The sequence below is a fragment of the Triticum aestivum genome, chromosome 6B (assembly GCF_018294505.1).
Source record: "Triticum aestivum cultivar Chinese Spring chromosome 6B, IWGSC CS RefSeq v2.1, whole genome shotgun sequence".
In the NCBI taxonomy this organism is placed as follows: domain Eukaryota; kingdom Viridiplantae; phylum Streptophyta; class Magnoliopsida; order Poales; family Poaceae; genus Triticum; species Triticum aestivum.
Window position 1 is genome coordinate 551613394 of NC_057810.1, and position 10161 is coordinate 551623554.

Below are 10161 nucleotides of genomic sequence, written 5' to 3' on the forward strand. Positions count from 1 at the left end.
ATTTTGCAACCCGGCCAGTTGCCTCCCTGTTCTGAATTATATCACCCAATGGAGCTGAACTGACCACTGTAATGGGATGGCCTTGGAAATATTGCTTGAGCTTCCGGCTTGCCATAAAAACCCCATATACAAGTTTCTGCCAATGCGGATATCGCTGCTTTGACTCAATAAGCACCTCACTGATATAGTAAACCGGCCGTTGAACCGGGTACTCCTTACCAGCCTCTTTGCGCTCCACCATGATTGCCACACTGACGGCACGGGCATTAGCAGCCACGTACAACAATAGAGGCTCCCTGTCAACCGGAGCAGCAAGGACTGGCGGTTCAGCCAACTGCCGCTTCAAGTCTTCAAACGCCGCATTAGCCGCATCACTCCAGACAAAGGTGTCTGTTTTCTTCAGCATCTGATATAAAGGGATCGCCTTCTCTCCCAAACGGCTGATAAACCGGCTTAGTGCTGCAATCCGACCTGCTAGACGCTGAACATCATTGATGCACGCCGGTTTAGCCAAAGATGTAATCGCTTTGATCTTCTCCGGATTAGCCTCAATACCCCTGTTAGACACCAGAAAGCCTAGAAGCTTGCCTGCCGGAACACCAAAGACACACTTATCCGGATTGAGCATCATCTTGTAAATTCGCAGATTGTCAAAGGTCTCCTTGAGACCATCTATCAATGTCTCCTTCTTTCTGGAGTACACCACAATGTCATCAACATAGGCATGAACATTGCGCCCAATCTGAGTGTGAAGACAATTCTGCACACAACGCTGATAAGTTGCCTGGGCACTCTTGAGCCCAAAGGGCATAGAAACATAGCAAAAGGCTCCAAAGGGAGTGATGAAGGCGGTCTTCTCCTGGTCCTTAACTGCCATTTTGATCTGATGATAGCCTGAATAAGCATCCAAGAAACTCAAACGCTCACATCCCACCATCGCATCAATGATCTGATCAATACGCGGGAGAGCAAAAGGATCGGCCGGACAAGCCTTGTTCAAATCGGTGTAATCCACACACATGCGCCAAGTGCCGTTTTTCTTAAGAACAAGCACCGGATTAGCCAACCACTCAGGGTGAAACACTTCAACGATAAACCCAGCAGCCAACAATCGGGCTACCTCTTCACCAATTGCCTTGCGTCTTTCCTCGTTAAAGCGACGAAGAAATTGCTTGACCGGTTTAAACTTGGGATCAATATTGAGAGTGTGCTCAGCGAGTTCCCTCGGTACACCTGGCATGTCAGAAGGCTTCCATGCAAAAATGTCCCGGTTCTCACGGATGAACTCGATGAGCGCGCTTTCCTATTTCGGATCCAGATTTGTGCTGATGCTGAACTGCTTGGATGAATCGCCAGGAACAAAGTCAACAAGTTTGGTCTCATCAGCCGGTTTGAAATGCAGGGTTGGGTCGTGCTCAGTGGTGGGCTTCTTCAGAGGCGTCATGTCTGCCGGATCAACATTTTCTTTATAAAACTTCAACTCCTCTGTAGCACAAACCGACTCAGCATAGGCCGCATCACCTTCCTCGCAATCCAAAGCGATTTTACGACTTCCGTGAACCGTAATGGTCCCTTTATGACCCGACATCTTGAGCTGCAAGTAAATATAACAAGGCCTCGCCATGAACTTTGCATAAGCCGGTCGCCCAAACAGTGCGTGGTACGGGCTCTGGATCCTCACCACCTCAAAGGTTAATGTCTCAGACCGGGAATCGTGTTCATCACCAAACACAACTTCCAAAGCGATCTTGCCAACAGGATATGCCGATTTACCTGGTACCACACCATGGAAAACAGTATTGGACGGTTTAAGACTCTTGTCTGTCAACCCCATGCGACGGAAGGTTTCATAATACAGAATGTTGATACTGCTCCCTCCATCCATGAGTACCTTGGTGAACTTATAACCTCCCACCTGAGGTGCCACCACCAACGCCAGGTGGCCCGGATTGTCAACCCGGGGCGGATGATCCTCTCTGCTCCATACAATAGGTTGCTCCGACCACCGCAGGTAACGTGGCACCGCCGGTTCAACAGCATTAACAACCCTCTTGTGAAGCTTCTGATCGCGCTTGCACAAACTAGTGGTGAGCACGTGATACTGCCCACCATTCAACTGCTTTGGGTGACTCTGATAACCCGACTGCTGCTGATTTCCTTGATTACTCTGCTGGTTATTACCACTTTGATTGTTCTGGTTGCCCTGGTTATTCTGAAATCCGGAGTTTGAACCGCCGCGCCATGAAAACCTGGGCCTGAACCGCCAGATGGACCCTGATCATACCAGAAAAGATCAGAGTTTTTGAACTCCTTCATAATGTTACAATCTTTCCAGAGATGTGTCGCAGGCACCTCCTTGGTCCCATGTTTTGGACAGGGTTGATTCAACAAACGTTCCAGATTCATTGTGCCGCCACGCTGAGGCGGTTTACCCTTACGGCGCTGCACATTGCATTAGCTACAAAATCTGAATCTGCTTTACGCTTACCATTATTCCCATGACCTCCTTGGTTGTGCTGCTGCCCCTTTGCACCACCGTTCTTCTTTCCCTTCTCCGGCTTCTCCTCATCAGAATCGGGATCTTTGGTATTATCAGAATCGGCATACTTGACCAAGGCGGACATGAGGGTACCTATGTCATTGCAGTGACGCTTGAGCCGTCCCAACTTCATCTTCGATGACTTAAACCGGCAATTACGCTCCAAGGTGATGATCGCCGAACCGGCGTTAATACGGTCCGATGAGTGCAAGACTTCTGAAACCCGGCGCACCCAATGAGTTGTTGATTCGTTCTCCCCTTGTACACAGGCGTCAAGATCCACTATAGACATAGGCTGCTTACATGTGTCCTTGAAATTGGCTATAAACCAGGCCTTCAACTGGTCCCATGACTCGATGGAGTTAGGTGGTAAGTTCTTCAACCAAGTCCGGGCTATCCCCTCCAACATCATCGTGAAGTATTTTGCACACGCTGCTTCATCAACATCCAGCATTTCCATTTCCATCTCATAGCTTTCCACCCACGCCTCGGGTGGCTGATCAGTGGTGTAATTCGGCACCTTACGTGGACCCTTGAAGTCCTTAGGCAGTCGCACGTTACGGAGCGCCGTAATAAGGCACAACACTCCCCACGAGTTGAAAGCAACTCCAACACCTCGGTCTACTGACACCGCTGGCTGAACCGGGGCGGGTTGATATCGACCCGTATGTTGTGCTGCTAAAGCGGCTTCCCTTCGTGCCCTGCCATTATCCACCATGTACTGAGCGTTCAAGTCACCATGCGCCGGATTAGGTCCTTGAGGGACAATGCGACACCGCGCACTGCTAGACACCTCCGATTCAGCCATATGCCTGCTATAGCTTTTGCTCGGCCGTGGAGTTGAGTGAACCCTGTCTCGGCTATATGAATAAGCTTGCTGTTGTGTCAAAGCTGTCTGAAGAAGATCCCTGGCCCACCGCGTCTCAACCGCTGTCGGCAATTCACCTTCGATTGGAATAGCAGCCAGCCGGGATGCCGCTGCTATCATATTATCCAATGGGTTAGAAAAGTGACCCGACGGCGGTGTGGTGTACCGCAGCGGGTTGTCCGTACGCTACGGCGGCCCCATCATCTGAGGTTGATCCGGAGCCCTGGTCCTTGGATCGGTACTTTGGTTTACTGCTGGCGGGTTACTACTTCCTGCCCCCGGCGTTCCAAAGAGATTCATTGCGTTGTAATCCGCTGGCAGGCAAGATTGATGTTTCCTCCTGGACACTTGATTTAAAGCGTTCTGATCCATCAAAAGCCGATAATTCTCACCTTGAATTCTTTGCGCCTGGGCGTCTAAAGCGTCCCGCTCCTCAGCCATCCTGGTTTCCTCTGCTGCTAAGTCCGCTTTGGCTTGTGTTATCTGATCCTTCAGGCTAGCAATGTCCGCATTGTGCTGATCCTGTGTTGCTGGTATAACTGTAGTGGTTAGCAAGACCGCCCAGGCATCCATCAAACGGGAGAGAACTTGAGCCGGCCGGCGCTCGGAGCCTCCTGCCCCTGCTACCGGTCCAGACGCTGCTGTAGTAGAATTTTGCAAAGTTGGTTGTGTTCCAGCCATGAAGATTCCAACGTGGTTCAGCGTTTTAGGAAACTCCGGAATACTGGTGCCATCAGAATACCCTTCAAACACGCCATCCTGCACTTGGTACAAGGATTCGGTTTCACCAGACGATTCACCGTGGGAATGAGCGATCGTGTCACCCTCGGACACCAGTTCAGATCCGATCCCATGGACACATCCTACGAACACACGCTTCACGGGAGTCTGAACCCGGGCGGGACTTGCACGCTGAGCCGTCTTGATGAGGTCGGTGCAGATGTCCGGCTCAGGGCACGGTTTGCCGATCTTGCCAATGAAGACGTGAATTCCGACGAAGGGGACTCGGTACCCGTACTCGATTGAGCCGGCCTCGGGGCCCCATCCTGCATCGTCGATGTAGAGCTTGCCGCGATGACTTCTGGTCATCCGGCCCGTCACGTATCCCTGGAGTCCTTCAAAGCTGCCATTCAAGAACTCGAAACCATCATGCGATCGCCCCACGGTGGGCGCCAACTATCGTGGAAATATCACGTCAGATGTCCTCGTGTAAGGACTTAGTCGTGGAGCCATCGCGATGGGTTAGCTTAAAGGGGTTAAACCGGACTAAGGACACGAGGGATTTTATACTAGTTCGGCCCCTTCGATGAAGGTGAAAGCCTACGTCTAGTTGTGATGGGATTATTGGGGTCTCGCTAACCAGGGAGCTAAACAAGCTATGCCTGGCTACCGAGTTGTGTTTCTTGTCCCTGAACCGCCGCTGGGTCATCCCCTTATATACATGGGTTCACGCCCGGCCGGTCTACAGAGTCTCGAGGCCGACTCATACAAGTGTTCGGCTCGGTCTCTCCCATCCTTATCTGACAACATAAGTTTACATGATTATGGCGGTTTACCACTATGGGCCCTAATCCGCCTTTGGGCTCCGGGCCTCTAAGCTTCATAGTAAAACGCCATCTTCTGAATCTTCGTGGGCTTCAGTACGGTTGAGTGTAAACTGGCCCCTCCTGGGCGGTTTATACTCAATAGTTATATCCCCAACAGGATCGATCAGGGTTCAGTGACGTAGCTAGTGCAATCGCATGGGTTCAGTTAGAGCCCAACGCCTCGCTCAGGTTGAGTTAGAGCGCAACGCCTTGCACACACACGCGTATGTGTATAAGAGAAATGCGCAAACCTCTGTGCATCGCTCGGCCCCGACCACCCACCATAACCGGGAACTCCCCGAAATTTTCCTCGCCTTCGCTTCTACCATGATTTTTTTCGTCAAGGACGGCCCAAAGAATGTCATGTACATGCATCTCAGGCCCTCCCAGGACGAAAAGCCCATTTTCTGTCATGATTTTTTGTCATACAAGTAGGAGCCCACCACATCTATGATGATACCGGGTTTTCTGATAATTATCGTCATAGAAGTGTCATAAGTATGACATAAACAAAATCTGTTTGGCCCAAAATGTCACGGATGTGTCTTTTTTTTTATTGATGAGAGCGATCCAGAGCTTAGGATGAAGTGGCAGCGACATCGCCGGTTGAGGGGAGACAGAGATTGCCAGTTCAGATCTCGGGGTGCTTGTCATGGAATAGTCATGGCAGATGTCCTCGTGAAAGGACTTAGTCGAGCCATCACCTCTAGGTTAGCTTAAAGGGGTTAAACGGGACAAAGGACACAGGAGTTTATACTGGTTCGGCCCCTTGCGGTGAAGGTAAAGGCCTAATCCAGTTTGAGGTGGTATTGCTTATGTCTCGATTACCAGGGAGTGAGTCCGCTTGACCTAGCTTTTGAGTTGTTCTTTCTTGTCCTGAACCGCCGCCGGGTTGTCCCTTTATATACACAGGTTGACGCCCAGCGGCTCACGGAGTCCCAGTCGACTCATAGATAATGTGTCCGGCTCGGTGACTATCTTTACATGCCTTACAATACAAGTCTTACATATATGGCGGTTTACTCTATGGGCCTTAAGTCACCCTTGGGCCTTGGACCCTTATCTTGAACCGTTATCTTCGATATCTTTGTGGGCTTCATATGATGAATCACCATAGGTATAACCCGGCCCCTTCTGGGTGGGTCATACCAATAGCTATATCCCCAACATTAGGCTCTAGGTTGATTTGAACTTGTTCATGTCAACCTTCAACACTTAAAAAGAATCTTCCCTTCTCTCTTGTGCGAGAACTTGCAACCCGCCATGACGTCACCTCCTGGGATTGTGATAACCCGCCATGATGTCACCTGTCATAAATTCACACAATACTTGACATATCGCAACAGATCTTTGTTTTAATAACTGTCCCGAGAATTGAGGCGCCCGAGCAGCTAGATAACCACGTTTTGGCCTCCTTATTTTTCACGCCCACTTATTAGCCTTCTCCTTATAAATAGTCACGAACAGCCTCTTCTCATTCTCCCCTCTTTCCTTCGTCTTCCTCCTCTCATGACTCTCCTGCGCTCGAGCTCCGCCGCCACTGCTGCAAAGCACACTGTCGTCCTCGTCCTTGGCCGCTGCATCACCCTGAACGAACCAGAGAACGGTGGCGCCCCTCCACGGCTCATCTACCTCCGTAAGTGCTCTTCCCCATGTACTCCAGATCCGCATTAGGGTTTTCGTAGTTCTTCATGTTCTTCGTAGTTCGTTGTTCATCTTCAACTCTAGGCGCCCGTTGATCTGGAAATAGCATAAAACTGGTGCGGTAGTAGTTTTGTCCTTGCCTTCAATGCCAGTGGTCCTTTTTCCCTTGAAAAGAGATCTCATTAGAGCTTATGAACTCCCCTGTACTGGTTTTAGGTCTTGATTTGTTTTCTTTTCTGAACTGCCATTGATCCAAAATAATCATTGCGATTTGTGAAACCTGTTTGTACGGTACTTAGCAAAAAATTGCACTTGCCGCATCTTGATAGATACACCTAGTCATGGCGGCTCACATCAGCGGCTGTAGTTAAATTCAATGCTCAACAGATTTCTCCTTTGATAGACATCAAACTACTGATGGCGGCTTACATAACCCGCTGTAATTAGTCATATACCATTAGGCCCCTTCTTAAGCCGCCATTTTGCATATGTGTCGTAATACTTTCCGTCCGGCTTAGTTTGAACCGACAAATTTGTTCTTTTTCCTTTTTAGGCTCCCTTTTCCAGAATGCCGCCCAAGACGACCACTTCTTGCAACTGGGTTCCTTCCATCGTCACGGAAAACACGCTTGAAGACTTTGTGAAAACTGGTTATTTGCCTGAAGAAGTCAGTCATGTATTACCGCGCCCCAAGCCGTCAGAAGAGAAAACTCATCCAAAGGAAGCCGAAATCATTGTCTTCATTGATCATATGAACCAGGGCTTTTCACTGCCTGGCTCTAAGTTCTTTCGGGACATTCTACATTTTTCAACCTTCATCCTCAAGACATCAGACCCAATTCCATGTCAAATATCTGCAATTTCCAAGTGTTCTGTGAGGTGTACCTTCAAGAGGAGCCGAGTATGGAACTATTCAGAGAATATCTCTATTTGAACCGCCAGAATGAGTACTCCAACGGACCCAGATTGGAACTTGGTGGATCTCAATCCAACGACGGAGAGATGCTATTTTCCCGTATGCACACCTGCCGAGTCATCCCAAATATTGGAACCAGACATGGTTCTACTGCAAGGATACCTCTCCGGATGATGAGAATCCACTGCCCGGCTTCACGCCCTGTGCATGGACTCCAAACATATCCTCCCTGACAAGTTAACAACTGATGAACGTAAGAAGATCGCCCCTACCATTGCCAAGGTTAAGGCTCTGCTGGGAAACGGCTTAACCGGCATTGACTTAGTTCGATGCTGGGTCTCATGGTGGGTCATTCCCTTAAGTCGCCGCTCCGGCTTGATGTGTACTTACACTAGCGCCAAAAAAGATTCACTGCACCACAACTCTGATGACTTAACTAACGACGCCATCAATGAGATGACGAAGTCTCTTCTGCATGAAAGTCCAGCAGACTGCAGCAAGGTGGGCCTGAGCCTTTCTGCAAATCTGACCCGACACCAGGGGTAAGCCGCCAAATCCTTTATTTTGCCTTCACCCTTGAATACTTTGTTTTAACTCAACCTTGATGACTTTTACAGGCTGATGATGACTTTTGGAAGAAAGAATATGATCATGAAGCTGCCAAGAGGGCCAGGAGGGCCAAGAAAGCTGCCAAGAAAACCACCAAGAAGAAAGGAAAGAAGCACAATGCTTCAGAGCTGCTCGCGCTGGACGACACCTCTGAGTCGGAGGTAGCCCTTGACTCTCTTGGCTCCTTTTTCAACCATCTTATTGACATTGACTATCATCAGGATGACACGGGGACCAGTCAAGCTATTGAAGAAGAGGTAAATATCATCTCATCCGACTCCGAGCATTTGCCAAGACAGAAAACCCGAAGAGTAACCCGGAAAGTAAGATTTTCACACCCCTTAGATCATCTGGATCCTCATTTTCTTTTGAAGCAACAGCAGCACGAGAGCCGACGGCAGACTCGGACCAGGAGGGGTGAGGAATTATCCTTCGGCTTACCGAACATGCCAAGGAAGCGCCGAAATGAGGTCACCCCTGATTCAAATTCTTTATATCCTCTGGCGGGTCTCACTCGTCAACCACTTAATTCCTCCGACTCTAATTATCAGGAAACATCTCGTTCCTCTTCCGGTGACTCATCCCAATCACATTTGCCGGCTTTCAAGACCGCCTCCTAGGTAATAACAATTATTTATTTGCTTTATTATCCTTATTGACACTTATATTGATCTCTCATGACTCATGTAGTGGACAAGCCAAGCCCGGTAAGAAGGCAAGGGTAAATAAGCTGGCTGAAGATCCGAAGGTTAATGAACCGGAACAAACACCTGCAGCACCTAAGGACTCAGTTCCTCCATTATCAGAGTCGGTTCTTGATAACCCGCCAGTGACCTCTAACCCTCTAATTGTTCAAGCTAGTGACGACCCTTCAAATTCTGAAGCATCTAGTCCCGTGAAGACGGCTGATACTCAAGATGATGACGTGGTTATCACCAACACCATCTTTCGAGAGCTGGGAAGGCCTACCATCTTAGCCAAACATACTGCCAAGGAAGAAAATATTGAATGGCGAAAGGTGAAATTTAACATCACCAACTACTCTCAGCTGAGCATAGGTGAAGTATATTCTGGCTATCTCAGTCAAGTTCACTCCAGCCATGACGTTGAAGTTGAGATGGTGAAGAAAATGCATCAAAAATTTGAGGTATGAGTCCTTTAATAAATTATGCACATCCTGCCAGCCCCCAAGTCTACTGTTTATGATTAATTTGAATATGATGTAGACTTGATTTCCATGAGCACAAATAATGATCTTTGAAAGAATCCTTCCAATCCGGCTTAAATCATATGGTTCAAAGTAAATCTTTAATTATAAATCATGAATCCGTAGCTCCCAAGGGCCGGCTTAATCATCATGAATGAGACGGTCCTTCGTGCCTTTAAAAACATTACTTACTTGTGTAGTTCTCATGAACCGGCTGTGGCCGTTTGTAGCAAAAGTTATCAAAAGACAAGCAATATGCATTAGCCCCCAAGTGCCAAGTACTCTTTCTCGCAAAGTGCTTGGGACTTATAAGCCGTTGTATGAATTTCTTCAGTAAACATTAGTCCCCAAGTGGCAAGTACTCTTGCTTGCAAAGTTCTTGGGACTTCGTGTTTGTAGCTTATAATTTTGATCCGGTGCATATTCAGACCACCACGACTCAACTTCAGTCAGAGCTATCTGTCTTGAATACTCGCCTGGAGCTGCAAGAATCTGAAACCCAGAAGGTGAACTGAAAATTTGAATTCAGTGTGGCTGAATCAGAAAAACTATAGGCCGTCTTTTAAACTTACAAAAATGCCTGGGCTGAGGAAAAGAGTGCCTTGACACAACGGGTTGAAAAGGCGGAGGCGGCCCTTGAGGAGGTTACCATAGAGCTTTCTGGCTTAAAACGCCATGTATCGCTAATGGTTTCGGCTATCTTTGCTAAGTCGCCTTATGATTGTCAATTTTGAATATCTTCCAGGATGACATGAACCGCCTCTAATCTGTCCATGATCATTATGCAGGCCC